The sequence below is a fragment of the Nerophis ophidion genome, linkage group LG01 (genome assembly GCF_033978795.1).
Source record: "Nerophis ophidion isolate RoL-2023_Sa linkage group LG01, RoL_Noph_v1.0, whole genome shotgun sequence".
NCBI classification, from domain to species: Eukaryota; Metazoa; Chordata; class Actinopteri; order Syngnathiformes; family Syngnathidae; genus Nerophis; species Nerophis ophidion.
Window position 1 is genome coordinate 32,085,972 of NC_084611.1, and position 20,257 is coordinate 32,106,228.

The 20,257-nt window shown below is 36.8% G+C and overlaps 1 protein-coding gene across 5 annotated transcripts in view; it reads left to right on the top strand.

Moving 5' to 3' along the window:
• pde4d (phosphodiesterase 4D, cAMP-specific) overlaps positions 1 to 20,257 on the top strand; it is a 494,959-nt gene that overhangs the window by 442,371 nt on the left and 32,331 nt on the right. The gene's annotated exons all lie outside the window — the stretch shown is intronic.

Sequence of the window (20,257 nt, forward strand, 5' to 3'; positions counted from 1 at the left end):
CGCACTGGAGTATAAGTCGCATTTTTGGGGGAAATTTTTTTCATAAAACCCAACACCAAGAATAGACATTTGAAAGGCAATTTAAAATAAATAAAAAATAGTGAACAACAGGCAGAATAAGTGTACGTTATATGACGCATAAATAACCAACTGAGAACGTGCCTGGTATGTTAACATAACATATTATGGTAAGAGTCATTCAAATAACTATAACATATAGAACATGCTATACCTTTTCCAAACAATCTGTCACTCCTAATCGCTAAATCCCATGAAATCTTATACGTCTAGTCTCTTACGTGAATGAGCTAAATAATATTATTTGATATTTTACGGTAATGTGTTAATAATTTCACACATAAGTCGCACCCCCGGGCAAACTTATAGTCCGAAAAATACGGTACATTGAATACACATACTGTATATCATATAAATTGTATTAAATGTAATACGGTATATGCTTAAAATAGTATAATAAAATATGGTAATAAGAAAAAAACAAGTCATAATATTTGAAAATGATAATATAATAAATATACAAGTATACCTCTATAAAATAAAAAAAGACTGATATTTCATTATACATCATACTATGAACACCTTCATTTATTCGTTCAAGTTAACATGTTTAATCGTCTCGTGCTGAAAAGGAGGAATGTATTGGATCAAACTGTCGCAATTTGAAGAAATGTGCGACTATAAAAGCACAATTTCAATAAAGATGCCACCTTTGTTAATTTTTAAAACATGTTTTAATGAAGCTGTTCGCCATAAAATGACCTAATATGCACATTGTGGGTAGGATTCATACCCACACTGCAAAAAGTCAGTGTTCAAAAACAAGAAATCAAAATTACAAAAATTAGGTGTATTTTATTTGAACTAAGCAAAATTATCTGCCAATAGAACAAGAAAATTTGGCTTGTCAAGACTTTCCAAAACAAGTCAAATTAGCTAACCTCAATGAACCTAAAAATACCTTAAAATAAGTGTACTCTCAATAATAACAAGTACACTTTTCTTGGTAGATAAAAAAAGAGACATTTTTGCTCAATATGTTAAAAAATATTCTTAAATGAAGTAAATGCTAGTGCCATTATCTTGACATAATGACATGCGCTCGGCATCATGATTTTTTTTATCATGCTTGACGTAAGAAATTATTACATGAAAAAATGGGTTTTATAATTGTGAAGGTTAATGACACAGTTTTGCATCAGTTGATATTCTAGTTTCAAGCATGTTGTACTCAATATAGGTCATAAAATCTCGGCAACAAGCTGTAATATCTTATTGAGATTACTTAGGACCAAAACCCTTAAAACAAGTTAAACACTTACATAAAATCTGCTTTGTGAGAAGAATTATCTTATCAGACAGAAAATAATCAAATATCACCCTTATGAGATATTTAATCTTACGTAGATTTTAGTTTTTGCTGTGTACAAGTACGCCTACACCCCCATTGTATGTTGCTTTTAAAGAAATATCATTAATTTCGATGGTTTATTATTGGATGTGTATCCTTTTGTGCACATTTGAGTGTAACTTAATATGCAACATGGCTACTTATATTTATAATGTATAAATGGCTGCACTGTGGTAGTAAACAGTCTGTGAAAAGCTCAAATGACACATCTGTCATGCCAGATTGTTTGTGCTCGAACTCTTTTGAAAGACCTGCTGGCAGTTTAGGCATATTTTCATAATCATTAAACAAATTGTCTGTGATTTATGTCCAATAAGTTGCTAAGTCAAGTGTGCCCCCCTGCAAAGATGTTTTGCTGGATGGCGGCGGCCATGTTTTTCCAACCAATCTTGCTTAGAATGCGCAGACAGAAGATGCCAAAAGTCAACAGCGCCATCATATGGTGTGTCTGGGAGGAAAATAAAGAGTATAAGCGACACAGTAGAACTGCATGTTTTGATGAGTTTATCTGCTTTTATGTGCAGCGGTTCAGGGGTAGAAGATACATACATACATAAATACATACATACAGTCATGTGGCATGTGTTTTTTAAATAATACAGTATAATAATAAGCATGCACAGATCTTCAGTTATGCTGACCGGTGTTTGGTCGCTATATTGTATGTCATAAATGACATTGTGTTGTGTTTGCTCATGCTGCTGCAGCGTTATTAGCACGTCTGTACCAGTTTTTCAGCGTTAGCATCATCATACAGGCAGGGAGCATGCTCAGTCACCTCCACAGTGTGTGAGTGTGTGTGTGTGTGTGTGTGTGTGTGTGTGTGTGTGTGTGTGTGTGTGTGTGTGTGTGTGTGTGTGTCTGTGTGTGTGTGTGTGTGTGTGTCTGTGTCTGTGTGTGTGTGTCTGTCTGCACACTCTGAATGCTCATCATTGGGGTGATGTCACACCTTGTGATGTCACACAAAATGGGAGTGTGGTGGTTATGTGACGGGGAGGGGGGGGTCTGCAAGGACCAGGAGACAAAGGCATGACACACTCGGCGCTGATGTCAACCATCATCACATACATGAGCTCATTTAAATGCGGGAAATGTTTTTTTGTTGTGTTTTTTTTGTGTGTGTTTTTTTCATCTAACCTCCACTGCTTTACTATATCTGGTTGTCATGGCAACAGCTCCAGACCAAATCAGCTTGCTATCTATCTCCCTCCAGCAACCCCATCATATGTGATATATACCCATCTCGAACACACTCTTATATAAATGCACCCATTTCTAATTCATCATAAACTGGAAAGTAATAATATATGATAATACATTTGTATGCAAGCAGCTGTTTTTTTGATGAGTGTCTTGATGTGTGGACAAAGTCACTCACTCTCTGTTGAGTCAGTCAGTTAGATTCCGGTGGTGATACAAGGTTTGGAATATAATGTGTCATGCCTGTTAATCTGGGTTCATGTTTGATCATGTTATGTTTTGTTTTTGGACTCTTGTTTCCCGTTTTCGCACTTCCTGTTTTTGTTGGTTTCCATAATACTCATTAGTTTCCACCTGGTCTCCAAGTCACGCCCCTACCCTCAGCCCCACACCTGTTTCTCATCAACATAGTCACTATTTAAGTCATTTGTTTTCTGTTCCTCGGCCTGGGAACTTTGCTTTTGCTTACGCTGTACTACTTGCTTGTGCTACATGCTATTTACTATGACCACGCACGCACCTATCTTGCCTTGCCACGCTGATGATTGTTTTGACCACGCCACACAGATCGTGTTTGTATTTATGCCTCTGTGCAAGTTTTTGGTTTGTTTTGTACCTTTGATAGGATCTTTTGTTTATTTGTATATAGTCACGCCATTGTGCTGTTTTGTTTGGAGTTTAGTCTAGGTCAGTGGTTCGCAACCTTTTTTCAGTGATGTACCCCCTGTGAAAAATGTTTTAATTCAAGTACCCCCTAAACAGAGCAAAGCATTTTTGGTTGAAAAAAAGAGATAAAGAAGTAAAATACAGCACTATGTCATCAGTTTCCGATTCATTTAATTGTATAACAGTGCAAAATATTGCTCATTTGTAGTGGTCTTTCTTGAACTATTTGGAAAAAAATATATAAAAATAATTAAAAACTTGTTGAAAAATAAACACAGTGCGAAACAAAATTTCGATTCCTTTGTATGTCTTTACATGTAAAGAAATTGACAAATAAAGCATAAAGCTGACTTGACTTGACTTATTACATCATTTGGGAAGCCTGTAGTTGATTTTTATTATGTAATTGATTCAATTATAAATAAACATTTCTACACATAGAGGTAATCATCAACTTGAAGTGCCCTCTTTGGGGATTGTAATGAAGATCCATCTGGATTCATGAACTTAATTCTAAACTTTTCTTCCAAAAAAAGAAATCTTTAACATCAATATTTATGGAACATGTCCACAAAAAAATCTAGCTGTCAACACTGAATATTGCGTTGTTGTATTTTTTTTCACAGTTTATGAACTTACATTCATATTTTGTTTAAGTATTATTCAATTAATATATTTATAAAGGATTTTTGAATTGTTGCTATTTTTAGAATATTAAAAAAAAAAAATCTCACATACCCCTTGGCATACCTTCAAGTACCCCCAGGGGTACGCGTACCCCCATTTGAGAACCACTGGTCTAGGTTATTATCCGCCACTGAGCGCGCCCTTTGTTTTCCCTTTTTGTATTATAGTATATTTGAATTGAATTTAAATATTTATTTCAAATCTGCACAGTACAACTAAACACAGTTTTTGTTTTTTTTACAAGTTGGCAAAGATATTTATGCAAGGCTTGAAAAGGGTTTGGATGAAGCAGCTGCTTATAATAGCCCAACCCCTCTCACTCATTCCACATTTAACACAAACAATATAATACAAGCACAATACTCTATAAACAAAACAAGAAAAACTCCTGTACACTAACAATACTATGAGACAAGACAAGACGAGACAAAACACACACAAGCACACACACACACATACACGGGCCCAAACACTCTCTGACCATACACCTCTCTCCCATGGCTCTGTGCTGAGGGCATCACTTCCTTTCCTCCTCGTACTTCTTCAGTACTTCTTTTTTAAACAGTGTTTTAAATTGAATCATGCTAGAACACGTTTTTAACTTGTCCCCTAAGTTGTTCCACAGACTGACTCCACGCACTGAAATGCACATTGATTTTAAAGTGTTTCTAAATTTAGGCAAATATAATTTGTTGTTACCTCTTAAACTGTAACTATGGTGATCATCTTTGTCATGGAATAGGTTCTGTATATTGGATGGTAGAGAGTTTTGGGATGCCCTAAACATAATTTGAGCAGATTTAAAATTGATCACATCGTTCAGTTTAAGTTGCTTTAAGTCTAGTGGGTTTGAATGATGTCCGCAGTGAACATTGGAAACAATCCTGATGGCCTTTTTTATATAAATAAATTAATCATGTACTCACATTCTCGCCTGGCTCGTTCCAAATTCCCTCTGCATCGAAGAAGCAAAACAAATCCAAGTCAAAGTCCTGACATAATGCGAGGCACATCAGGCTAATAACATTCCTAAAGTATGCACATCTTTTGTTTAGCACTCATCATTTTGTTTGGAAACTGGACAAAAATGTAACTCCGATCAATTTAACCTGAAATGTTGTATCAATATTGGGCGTTTGTTTACATGGTAGTTCAACCATCAGATTATTAATCCCGCCAATCTATTATGTACAATAGATTGTTACATTCAATAGATTAAAACGTACAGTATGACGATAGTAGTTGTAATAAGTAGTATAGTACAGTAATATTTTTTTCATAACACGGTCACTACTGCCTAGTTTCTCTTGTTATATTCTTATTTTACTGTTATATTTTTATTCTCATTATTGCTTTTTATTTTTATTGTTAATGTAATATTTTTCTATTTTGTTTCCATTTATACCCCCATTATTTACTTTTTACTCTTTAAATTCGATCTCAATTCTGTACACTGCTGCTGGAATTTAAATTTTCCTGAGGAAACTCTCCTGAAGGAATCAATAAAGTACTATCTATCTATCTATCTATTGATATGTAGACTGCAAGGGTCCAAGAATGATCTTATTATACAGATAACCAAGCCTAGGTGTAGTTCTGTTAGGTACCAATCGTCTATATAGAAACACTGGTATCTTTGCTTTTTATAGAATTTTTAAAGTAACCCCGAAGGGAATAAGCAGTAGAAAATGGATGGATGGATATCCATCCATCCATTTTCTACCGCTTGTCCCTTTTAGGGGTCGCGGGGGGTCGCCGGTGCCTATCTTAGCTGCATTCGGGCAGAAGGCATGGTACACCCTGGACAAGTTGCCACCTCATTGCAGGGATATTTTTATTTTTTAAATGTATTAGATGCCTTTTTACTGAATATGCACAAGCACTGCTTTTAAAGGTATATGATAATGCCTTTCATAATGTATTTTGTTTGTTTTATGTATTGTATGTGAGTGTCTGTCTACTTGGACATTGGAGTCTGCAATAAAGCTTGATTGAATATTAATAATAATAATATTCTAAAAATAAAAATATTAAATTGCTCATAAAATAAAAATAAAATATGAATAAATATAAATGTTTGAAGTTAAATTTGATTGGTGACACTTAATTATTTGCATTATGTTACACAATTTAATAATTCAATATGGTGATACATTAACCAGTTACATATATAATAATTTGAGGATTTTTTTCACATTTTAATTGATTAATTTAACATTTATTAATTAATTTAAATAGCTTTATTATTATTGTTTTGTTTTTTTGTACCACAAAAATAACATACTGGAATGGCCGAATGGAAGAAATTTCAAGAAAACACGACATTATGCGCGAAAATTTGAACATGTAGCATTTGCACAACTCTGATAAAACACATTTTACAGGAGTACCTTATCTTGTTCTGTGACGGAGCTCTTAACTCAAAACACTTGTACCTCAAATCAACATCTCCCATTGAAACAAATTGAAATCAATTGATACTTGCCCAAACACTTATATAAAACTTTTTTTTTTTTACATAAAAAATATTGTATCAAATCAATGCAATAGAATGTTTTACTAACAACTGCAGTAGTTTTATTAAGCAATATAATAATAATGTATAGCATTTATCTTGGAGTGCAGACTGCTACGGTATCTCCTTCCAGCTACTTCTTTGTCAAACACCCCATCAGCAGTTTTCCATATTTCAATGGACACATATCCACTGTTTGGATATTATTTTAACCTTATTGGCTGATGTTGGACTTAATCTACTTCAGTATGGTGCAGACTATCAGTGATATGCTCGAATTGCTTCAAGTCGCGGAAACATGTTTTTGATGAATTCTTTCTTTAATTCAATGAATATCATCCACTTTGACACTCACTTTCTTCCTTCCCATACGGTTGCAAAACTATATTATGTTGATCTTTGGCTGCAAGTACAAACCCCGTTTCCATATGAATTGGGAAATTGTGTTAGTTGTAAATATAAACAGAATACGATGATTTGCGAATCATTTTCAACCCATATTCAATTGAATGCACTACAAAGACAAGATATTTGATGTTCAAACTCATAAACTTTATTTTTCTTTGCAAAAAATAATTAACTTAGAATTTCATGGCTGCAACACGTGCCAAAGTAGTTGGGAAAGGGCATGTTCACCACTGTCTTACATCACCTTTTCTTTTAAAAACACTCAATAAACATTTGGGAACTGAGGAAACTAATTGTTGAAACTTTGAAAGTGGAATTCTTTCCCATTCTTCTTTTATGTAGAGCTTTAGTCGTTCAACAGTCCGGGGTCTCCACTGTCGTATTTTACGCTTCATAATGTGCCACACATTTTTGATGGGAGACAGGTCCGGACTGCATGTGGGCCAGGAAAGTACCCGCACTCTTTTACTACGAAACCACGCTGTTATAACACGTGGCTTGGCATTGTCTTGCTGAAATAAGCAGGAGCGTTCATGATAACGTTGCTTGAATGACAACATATGTTGCTTCAAAACCTGTATGGACCATTCAGCATTAATGGTGCCTTCACAGATGTGTAAGTTACCCATCAAAGCTCGGGCCCAGCAAAGCCGGCGGCGTTCCTGGGTGTTGTTGATAAATGGGTTTTGCTTTGCATAGCAGAGTTTTAACTTGCACATACAGATGTAGCAACCAACTGTAGTTACTGACATTGGTTTTATGAAGTGTTCCTGAGCCCCTGTGGTGATATCCTTTACACACTGATGTCTGTTTTTGATGCAGTACCGCCTGAGGGATCAACGGTCTGTAATATCATCACTTACGTGGCGTGATTTCTCCAGATTCTCTGAACCTTTTGATGATTTTATGGGCCGTAGATGGTAAAATCCCTAAATTTCTTGCAATAGCTCGTTGAGAAATGTTGTTCTAAAACTGTTCGACAATTTGCTTACAAATTGGTGACCCTCGCCCCATCCTTATTTGTGAATTACTTAGCATTTCATGGAAGCTGCTTTTATACCCAATCATGGCACCCACCTGTTCCCAATTAGCCTGCACACCTGTGGGATGTTCCAAATAAGTGTTTGATGAGCATTCCTCAACTTTATCAGTATTTATTGCCACCTTTCCCAACTTCTTTGTCACGTGTTGCTGGCATCAAATTCTAAAGTTAATGATCATTTTAAAAAAAACCCAAAGGTTTATGAGTTTGAACATGAAATATGTTGTCTTTGTAGCATATTCAACTGAATATGGGTTGAAAATGATTTGCAAATAATTGTATTCCATTTATATTTACATCTAACACAATTTCCCAACTCATATGGAAACCGGGTTTGTAAAACCAGATGCTTTGGTCGGATTTTACCGCGTTTATTACTGCTTGTAACTCAAAAAGTTGCCTGCAACTTAAAGCATAACCATGAACCGAGAGACTTGACTCGACTTGAGAAGTTAAGGTACCACTGTGTAATGTATTATATTATTATATGTAATACGATAATGCAAATCTTGTTTAAGCAAACTCCTTAAAAATATAGTTGTTCTGCTAATAATAGTGAAGTGAATTATATTTATATAGCGCTTTTCTCTAGTAAGTGCTTTACATAGTGAAACCCAATATCTAAGTTACATTTAAACCAGTGCGGGTGGCACTGGGAGAAGGTGGGTAAAGTGTCTTGCCCTAGGACACAACGGCAGTGATTAGGATGGCGGAAGCAGGGATCGAACCTGGAACCCTCAAGTTGCCGGCACGGCCACTCTACCAACCGAGTTATGCCACAGCTAGTGCAATATTTTGCATGCAATCCTATAAAATGCTAAAACAAGTTATTGTAACTTATTGTCAACATGATTACAATGGAATAATTAAAACCCAAAATGACTATAATAATAATTTTATTTAAGTGAAAGTCAGCCAAAATTGCTGTTCTAGAGAATGTGTAACAGACGGCATAATTTTTAATTGGTGGGAAAAGAAACATGCACTATTTTTTGCAGTGTCTGCTTGAAAGAAGACTGAAAATTGTTGTTGCTATAAACACTAGTGCGGGCGTCAGCAACCCGCGGCTCTTTAGCGCCGCCCTAGTGGCTCCCTGGAGCTTTTTCAAAAGTGTATGAAAATGGAAAAAAATGAGGAAAAAATATATATATGTTGTTTTGATATGGTTTCTGTAGGAGGACAAACATGACACAAAAAAAGTGCTTGTATTAATAAACATGCTTCACTGAGCGCCATTTTGTCCTACTTATTTTGGAAGTCTTTAAACGCACCGTAGTTTGTTTACATGTCCAACTTTCCTTAATGCTGCCACAGAAAGACGTGTCTTATGCCACTCTTTCTTTGTCCCTATTTGTCCACCAAACATTTTATGCTGTGAGTGAATACACAGAGGTGAGCTTTGTCGATGTTATTGACTCGTGTGGAGTGCTAATCAGACATATTTGGTCACTGCAGTCAGCAGTGTATGTACATATTGCATTTTAGGTCAATTTAAAGTCATTTTATTTGCAGTTTCCGTTTCCTTCAACTTTAACATACACATCTTTACCTTTGGCCATTCTAAGCCATACATTTCCAGGAGTTATCTCACCTTCTGAAAAGCCTCTGTTTTTAGTAATGTTTTCCAACGTTGTAAAAATGTGTAGAATAAATATTCCATTCCAACATTTCTGTCAACAAAGATTTGTGTATGCCTGCGACATGTAGTCGTATTTATAGTAGGTTATTCTAGCTAATATAGACACTTACATTATGTGTTGCCTTCATTACAAAAATTATGTAAGACTTTTAAAGTCATTTTGGTAGTACGCTAATATAGACACTTACATCATGTGTTGCCTTCATTATAACAATTATATAAGACTTTTAAACTCATTTTGATAGTAGGCTAATATAGCTAATATAGACACATCACGTGTTGCCTTCATTATAACACTTATATAGGACTTTTAAAGTCTTTTTGGTGGTAGGCTAATATAGCTAATATAGACACTTACATCATGTGTTGCCTTCATTATAACAATTATATAAGACTTTTAAAGTCATTTTGATAGTAGGCTAATATAGCTAATATAGACACTTACATCACGTGTTGCCTTCATTATAACACTTATATAAGACTTTTAAAGTCATTTTGATAGTAGGCTAATATAGCTAATATAGACACATCACGTGTTGCCTTCATTATAACACTTATATAGGACTTTTAAAGTCCTTTTGGTGGTAGGCTAATATAGCTAATATAGACACTTACATCATGTGTTGCCTTCATTATAACAATTATATAAGACTTTTAAAGTCATTTTGATAGTAGGCTAATATAGCTAATATAGACACTTACATCACGTGTTGCCTTCATTATAACACTTATATAGGACTTTTAAAGTCCTTTTGATGGTAGGCTAATATAGCTAATATAGACACTTACATCATGAGTTGCCTTAATTTTAACACTTATATAAGACTTAAAGTCATTTTGATAGTAAGCTAATATAGCTAATATAAACACTTACATCATGTGTTGCCTTCATTGTAACACTTATGTAAGACTTTTAAAGTCCTTTTGATAGTAGGCTAATATAGACACTTACATCATGTGTTGCCTTCACTATAACACTTATATTGGACTTTTAAAGTCATTTCAATAGTAGACTAATATAGACACATCATGTGTTGCTTTCATTATAACACTTACATAGGACTTTTAAAGTCATTTTGATAGTAGGCTAATATAGCTAATATAGACACTTACATCACGTGTTGCCTTCATTATAACACTTATACAGGACTTTTAAAGTCCTTTTGATAGTAGGCTAATATAGACACTTACATCATGTGTTGCCTTCACTATAACACTTATATTGGACTTTTAAAGTCATTCTAATAGTAGACCAATATAGACACATCATGTGTTGCTTTCATTATAACGCTTACATAGGACTTTTAAAGTCATTTTGATAGTAGGCTAATATAGCTAATATAGACACTTACATCACGTGTTGCCTTCATTATAACACTTATATAGGACTTTTAAAGTCCTTTTGTTAGTAGGCTAATATAGACACATCACGTGTTGCCTTCATTATAACAATTATATAAGACTTTTAAAGTCCTTTTGATAGTAGGCTAATATAGACACTTACATCATGTGTTGCCTTCACTATAACACTTATATTGGACTTTTAAAGTCATTTTAATAGTAGACTAATATAGACACATCATGTGTTGCTTTCATTATAACACTTACATAGGACTTTTAAAGTCATTTTGATAGTAGGCTAATATAGCTAATATAGACACTTACATCACGTGTTGCCTTAATTATAACACTTATATAAGACTTAAAGTTATTTTGGTACCAGGCTAATATAGACACTTACCTCATGTGTTGCCTTCATTATAACAATTCTATAAGACTTAAAGTCATTTTGATAGTAGGCTAATATAGCTAATATAGACACTTACATCACTTGTTGCCTTCATTATAACACTTATATAGGACTTTTAAAGTCCTTTTGTTAGTAGGCTAATATAGACACATCACGTGTTGCCTTCATTATAACAATTATATAAAACTTTTAAAGTCCTTTTGATAGTAGGCTAATATAGACACTTACATCATGTGTTGCCTTCACTATAACACTTATATTGGACTTTTAAAGTCATTTTAATAGTAGACTAATATAGCCACTTACATCATCAATCGTTTTTAATTTTCCTGAAGGAACTCTCCTGAAGGAATCAATAAAGTACTATCTATCTATCTATCATGTGTTACCTTCATTATAACACTTGTATAAGACTTTACATTTTTTGCGGCTCTAGACAGATTGTCTTTTGCGATTTTATGTCCAGTATGGCTCTTTTCAACAGTTTGGGTTGCCGACCCTTGCACTAGTGACTATCAGATGTGCATTTGACGTTCATACATGGACACCATCCCATTTGGGGGGGGGGCGAAAGACAACAGCAACAAACACACTCTCTGCAAGTGTCATTCACTGGGGAGTGGCTATTTTTGGTCATTGTGCCAAAGAACAAATTGCACTAGGGACGGCTATGCTTGGTGTGACACTTTCCAATTTTTACCCAATAGTTTGTGTTCACACCTTCTGTCAGACCCATCCATACATGTGTTGATTGCATAACAAGGAGGAGATCTGTATGTTTGAGTGTGTGTGTGTGTGTGTGTGTGTGTGTGTGTGTGTGTGTGTGTGTGTGTGTGTGTGTGTGTGCGCGTGCGTGCGTGCGTGCGTGCGTGCGTGCGTGCGTGCGTGCGTGCGTGCGTGCGTGCGTGCGTGCGTGCGTGCGTGCGTGCGCCTCGTCAGCTAAATGACCAAAATTGCTTCTGTTGGCGTGGTGTGAAGTAAACGGAGACACAATGCATTTCACCACCAGAAAGTCTATTTATGGCAGCCTTTTCACAAACCTGGCAATATTTTTGGTGCAGGGACACTTCTCAGAAGATTCCCAGATATGTTTTGAGGTAGTCCAGAATAATCACTGGGGTATATTTATGTGAAGTAGACTAATGGGTCTGTGTGTCACGGCTGTATCTCTTCAGGTCAACAGTATGTGTATGTGTGTGACTGAAAGAAAAGCTCTGACTCCTTTGTTTTGTCAAAGTCATATTCCGCCTACTATCAAAATCAATCAATCAATCAATGTTTACTTATATAGCCCTAAATCACTAGTGTCTCAAAGGGCTGCACAAACCACAACACAAACCACTACGACATCCTCGGTAGGCCCACATAAGGGCAAGGAAAAATGAATTTAAAAGTCCTATATAAGTGTTATAATGAAGGCAACACATGTATAAATTGCTCGGCCCCAGAAATGAGACATATTTTTTCCAAGTTCGGGAACAAATACAGTCCCACTATATATATATATATGTATAATCATAGTCAAGTACGGTGTTTTTTTGGTTGTTTATTTTTGCAAAACACTGTGTAGAGAGGCGTGGCCGGCAGTCCGACAGCGGGGCAGGCCACACCGTAGCCCAGCCCAAGATGGCGGCAAGGAGGCATGGCCGGCAACCCGACAGCGAGGCAGGGCACGCCGCAGCCCGGCCCAAGATGGCGACAAGGAGGCGTGGAAGGTGAGGGAGCGACGAGGCGGGGCGCACCGGGAGCGACGCAGCAATCAAGATCAGGTGCGTGGATCGCGCACCTGGAGACAATTGAGTAATCCTCTCTCTCTGACGTTCACGGCTGTCGCCCTTTTATACAGTGCGGGAGTATTACTCAATTGTCCCCAGGTGCGCGATCCACGCATTTGATCATGATTACGGCGTCGCTCCCGGCGCGCCATGCCTCGCCGCTCGCTCGCCGTCCACGCCTCCGCGCCGCCATCTTGGGCTGAGCTACGGTGTGCCCTGCCTTGCTGTCGGACTGCCGGCCACGCCTCCTCGCCGCCATCTTGGCCTGGGCGGGGGACGGCGTGGCGAAGTTAGGAGAGTTGCCGTGCCACCAATCTGAGGGTTACTGGTTCAATCCCCACCTTCTACCCTCCTAGTCATGTCCGTTGTGTCCTTGAGCAAGACATTTCACCCTTGCTCCTGATGGGTCCCTGTTAGCGCTATGCATGGCAGTTCCCGCCATCAGTGTGAATGTGTGTGAATGGGTGAATGTGGAAATACTGTCAAAGCGCTTTTGGTTCCTTAAAAAGGGGTAGAAAAGCGCTACACAAGTACAACAATTTACCTTTTTTGGGGGGGGCTACGGTGTGCCTTGTCTCGCTGTCGGACTGCCGGCTACGCCTCTCCACACACTGTTTTAACACAAATATAAGATTGTTTTAAATGTTTGTTTACTTTCCTTAATTGTTTCCAAACGGTGCCTGTCACACAGCAGTAAAACGCCTGGTCAAACAAAACAGAAGTCATCGTGATGGACATACTCGCTGCAAAAACTAACTCTCCAATCAGCTACAGAGCTGCCTAGTTTCTCTTGTTATATTCTTATTTTACTGTCATATATTTATTCTTATTGTAAAATTGTTCTATTTTGTTTCCATTTATACCCCCGATATTTACTTTTTGCTTTTTAAATTCGATCTCAATTCTGTACACTGCTGCTGGAATTGTAATTTTCCTGAGGGAACTCTCCTGAAGGAATCAATAAAGTACTATCTATCTATCTAGCAACACAGACTCAATAACTCCACAGTGACATTTTGGTGCATTTACGAAACTAAACAATACAAAAAAAAATGCTAAAATACTAACACAGGCATGTACAGGTGTTCGCATATTCGCTAATGCCAACGATGCTACCTTTGGTTACATTACGATAGCACGTGCAAATGAAAACGCTCCTATGGGACGTTTTAGTACGTATGAATTGATTTAGTTATATTGTAAAACTTAGAAATGTGGCTTGGAGTGATTAATGAAGGATCTTTTTGAGCAGAAACGCCATGGACGATTTTACTTCCTGTTCAAAGCATGAAACAGGAAGTCCGTTTTCTACCTGCAGCACCTGCAATGAGCGAACTCGTCCAAAAGATGGCACCATAGCACAAAAACACCCAGGTTTTTAGGTTCTCTGTCAGTGTTCTATAAAAACTATTTTGTTGAATACAAAACATTGTGGCCGTTTGGGAAGAAAAATCCATAAAGTAGCCCCTCCGTTTTTATAAGTTGCAGGGTTCAAAGCATTGGAAAAAAAGTTGCTGCTTACAGTCCGCGTAATAGAACTTTTATTCAACCAGATAAGAAACCCATTGAGATCAAGATCTCTTTCACAAGGGTGACCTGGCCAAGAGGTCAACAACACGTCACAGAGCAGTTTCAAAAAAGTAATACGTTAAGACATACATTTTAAAATACATAAGAGACAACTGTAAAACATAAAATATTTACACCATAATAATAATAATAATAATAACAATAATAATAGGCTAAAGACAAAATTTCAACCCAAATAGAAGACACTGCGTCTTTTTCAACATGTTAATATCCTTGCACACAGCAAATGTGCCTCATAGCTCTTTTTATTAGAATTATTGTCACACAACTGTAAGAATAAGTTGTTACTGTAAAGACAATAGTCCGGAAGTGGTGACGCTGGAGTCTTACTGCTTTCAATACATTATATCCCGGCCTATTCATGGTTCTGAATTCACGGATTTCTTTTCTATGCTTTTAATTGTAAATAATTCCGTTCTTAATAGTAAATTCACTAAAAAGTGGCTCGATGGCATTATCTGCACGGAGGTAAAGTGCTGCAGCTGTGAAATCCACCACAAGTCAATCCACTAAATACTTTCCAGCAGGAAGATGCTTTGACAAAAATGTAATTAATAATAATGTACAGTGGAACCTTGATATATAAACTTAATTGGTCCTAGAACAGGAAGCCAATGTCTCCATAAGAAAGAATGTAAATGTGAATAATTGGTGGCAACCTCTATTTTAGTACAAGTGCGCGCATACTTGCCAACCCTCCCGATTTTCCTGGGAGACTCCCGGACGGGACTCTCACTATTATATTAGATCCATTATGGACTGGACTTTCACAATATTATGTTAGACCTGCTCGACATCCATTGCTTTCGGTCTCCCCTAGAGGGGGTGGGTTGCCCACATATGTGGTCCTCTCCAAGGTTTCTCACAGTCATTGTCATGGACGTCCAGCTGTGGTGAGTTTTTCCTTATGTGGGCTCTGTACCGCGGATGTCGTTGTGGCTTGTGCAGCCCTTTGAGACACTTGTGATTTAGGGCTGTATAAATAAACATTGATTGATTGATTGATTGATTGATTTCAGTGCCCCTCCCGAAAATCTCTCGGGGCAACCATTCTCCCGAATTTCTCCCGATTTCCACCCGGACAACAATATTGGGGGCGTGCCTTAAAGGCACTGCCTTTAGCGTCTTCTCTCACCTGAAAAGGAGACTATTATATATGTCTCCGTTATCCATAGGTTTATCTATAACCCATGTTTTATTTATTTATTTTTTATCTTGTTCTGTTTGTGTTGTGTTGTTTGCTCGGTCCTCGTATTATCTTTTAACCTGCCCATTGTACAGCACTTTGGCTACCCCTGTGGTAAATTTTAAATGTGTTTTATAAATAAAGTTGATTTGATTTGATTTGATTTGATATGATAAAGTATGCAGGCACCAAGCTATTTCTCAGCCTGTGTTTATTCCGGCCGGCACGTTAATACACTGACACACAACATCCGGATTCCCATCATGCATTGCTTCATAACTACGGCAAATAGTAATGTCCAAAAACAGAAGCAGAAAAACGAAGAAGAGACATGGCGACAACGAGTAAGAAGAAGAAGTATGCTTGCAAGTTCCAAAATCATTGGAAAAAATAATTTCAGTTAGAAAATGGATGGATGGATGAATTTCAGTTCATCCAGGACAGCTCGAAGGGGGAGGGGTATGCTGTCTGCAAATTTTGTAGATCAGACTTCTCCATTGAACAAGATGTCCGAACGGATATACTCATTCATGAACGGATTGTATGTATATATATATATATATATATATATATATACCTGTATGTATGTGTGTGTGTGTGTGTGTATATATATATATATATATATATATATATTACCGCGATGAGGTAGCGACTTGTCCAGGGTGTACCCCGCCTTCCGCCAGAATGCAGCTGGGATAGGCGCCAGCGACCCCCCGCGACCTCAAAAGGGACAAGCGGTAGAAAATGGATGGATATATATATATATATATATATGTGTATATATATATATATATATATATGTATATATATATATATATATATATATATATATATATATATATATATATATATATATATATATATATATATATATATATCTCCATGCATTTTCTACCACTTATTCCTTTTTGGGGTGGCGGGGAGGGCTGGAGCCTATCTCAGCTGCATTCGGGCGAAAAGCGGGGTACACCCTGGACAAGTCGCCACCTCATCGCAGGGGCCAACACAGATATATACAGTATGTAATAAATACTGATATTTTATATTATCATCCATCCATTTTCTACCGCTTGTCCCTTTCGGGGTCGCGGGGGGTGCTGGAGCATATCTCAGCTGCATTCGGGCGGAAGGCAGCGTACACCCTGGACAAGTCGCCACCTCATCACAGGGCCAACACAGATATATATAATATATAATAAATACAGATATATTATTATATTATATTTCTATATAATATATACAATATATTTACTTCTTCATACTTCTTAGGGCGGCATAGCACGGTTGGTAGAGTGGCCGTGCCAGCAACTTGAGGGTTGCAGGTTCGATTCCCGCTTGTGCCATCCTAGTTACTGCCGTTGTTTCCTTGGGCAAGACACTTTACCCACCTGCTCCCAGTGCCACCCACACTGGTTTAAATGTAACTTAGATAATGGGTGTCACTATGTAAAGCGCTTTGAGTCACTTGAGAAAAGCGCTATATAAATATAATTCACTTCACTTCACTTAGGAGTAGGTTGTAAAATGCAATGCTTATAGGTATTTTTTTTTTCATGTATTTTACAATTTTGCATCATGCCACGTCAGGTGTCTGTTAAAGCAACGAACATAAAGAACATCTCCCAGGAGCGGCGTGTGGGTTTGAATTCCATGTTACATCATAAAGTGGTGTGTGTGCGTGTACAGTATGTCCTTGGCAAATCACTTCAATAGGCATTGACCCTCAGCACTGCAAAGTGCTGATGCTCATTTATTAAACGCCATTGTTACATATTTTTTTTCCCCTCCCCGATGACATCACCTCGTCAGTGAAGCATCTCCAAGCGTCATACTGGCAGTGCATACTGTATGTAAAATGTGCAGTCACACAGAACGTAAACACACATACAAATTCCCCGGGATGGTGGGTAACATTTTCCTTCACATGAGCCAATAGCACAGCAGGTGACCTCAAGTCTGCGGCCCTCCGAACCAATCAGTGGCCCTGCACGTCTGCGTCGTGATTGGCTGTAGCCTGTGAGGAGGGTCGGGGGGAGGTTGGTGGTCTTGTGTCATTCACAGCGAGCCAAGCAAGCGATGAGAAAGGACAGACGACAGCCCAAAATATTTGGTCTTGACTTGTCCCTCCACCCCTCCCCCCAGCATCTCTCGCAAGGATGCGCACACGTCACGACGCTCCACAGCGTGCACGCTCGCCATATGTTCCTCATCGGCTCTTTACACCTTCCTTTCTTTTTGCACTTTCAGTGGAACGCTCGCAGGGATGTGAGCACCTTGTGGACGCTCTTTGAGCTTTTAATCTTTTCAACTGGACCTTTCTTTTCCATGTGGATTTATTTACTTTTAATATCCAAAATGCCTGAAGCAAATTATTTGTTCACCGTGTCCTGGGGATACATTAAGGTAAGGTATTATTTTTGCCAGGCAGTATTTTAATGCAATTAAAATATTATATTATGTATCTCTTAATTTATTAGTAGTAGTATTATTTATAAAAAATATTTCATTGTTTTAACAAAAAATTATAATCAAGTCAATTTATTTATTCATTTATAGCTTCATTTTGACCAAAGTCCTTGTGAATTGATAGGCTAAAAGATTAGTTACAAAATACATATGTAAAAATAAAATAAGGAAATACCGTATAAAAAATGAAAATACAAATATTTTTTAAATAATACCTCATCTTGACCAAAGTCTTTGTGAATTGAAAAGACAAAATAATAGATAGCCGATAAATGTAAAAAAAAAAAATAGCGATATATTTTTTTTATATAAAAAATATATTTAAAAAAAGATAAATAAAAATATTTTTTAAATAATATTTCATTTTGACTAAAGTCCTTATGAATTGAAAAGACAAAATAATAGATAGCCGATACATGTAAAAAAAATGTATACATATATATTTTTTTATAAAAATATATAAAAAATAAAAATATTTTTTAAATAATACTTCATCTTGACCAAAGTCCTTGTAAATTTAAAAGACAAAATAATAGATAGCCGATACATGTAAAAAATAAAAAAATGTATTCATATATATATTTTTTTTAAATAATACTTCATCTTGACCAAATTCCTTGAAAGGACAAAATAATAGCAATATTATGTTAAAAAAATATATATATATTACATTGATACATTTTTAAAAGGGCACTTATTTTTTAAATTTGAGAATAAAAAATATCTAAAATATAATTCAGGGTTTTTTTCTATAATTTGTTGACTCTCAGAGAAGAAGCCAATAATTAAATTTGTATTCATATTTAAAACAAAGGGAAGTAGTTGGATTTTTTGTTTTGTTTTTGGTTTTGGTACTATAATAGAAAAACTCATACAATTAAAAGATATATGTTTTTTTTGGACAAAAAACATTAATTTTATGTGCTTTATAATGACAAAAAACACCTAAAGTAATGCTATATAATATCCATTTTTCCATCCATATTCTACCGCGTATTCCCTTTTGGGGTCGCGGGGGCGCTGCCGCCTATCTCAGCTACAATCGGGCGGAAGGTGGGGCAAGTCGCCACCTCATCGCAGGGCCAACACAGATAGACAGACAACATTCACACTCACATTCACACACTAGGGACAATTTAGTGTTGCCAATCAACCTATCCCCAGGTGCATGTCTTTGGAGGTGGGAGGAAGCCGGAGTACCCGGAGGGAACCCACGCATTCACGGGGAGAACATGCAAACTCCACACAGAAAGATCCCGAGCCTGGATTTGAACCCAGGACTGCAGGACCTTCGTATTGTGAGCCAGACGCACTAACCCCTCTTCCACCGTGAAACCCTATATAATAAGCATAATATATTTGTATATACTGTGTAACACAAGAATAACAATAATAAACATATTACATTTATGCTTAAGTCAATGTTGGGAATTAAGTTGGGAAAATAAATGTTTGTCATATATTGTGATGTGCTTTTTTATGATATCAACAAGGAAATTATAGGTTTATAACTATAACTGTACATTTCTTATTTCAAACTTGTGATATCCTCTGTTTTAAGTTACACTTGGAGTTTTATTTTAACAAAGTCTTCTTTCGTGGTACAAAAACCGTGGAGGAGGAACCGATTTTGGGTTATTGGTACTCTGGGGAGATCAATGTGCGTCATTCTGCTTTGAAAGAGAGAGCTTCTCCATATTCATCCTCATTGATTTCAGTCGTTTGTATTAATCGAAAGGTTTGACGACCGTGGGGCAAAAGTGCTCTTCAGGTGATCCTTTTGTGTGTCCATTTAAAAAAAAAAAAAAAAAAGCAAGCGGGTGTTATTCAATGAGACGTCAATACGCCATAGTGCAGTAAGCACTCTTGCTGCGTTGTAATGGTCTCTTTGAAACCGTCAATAC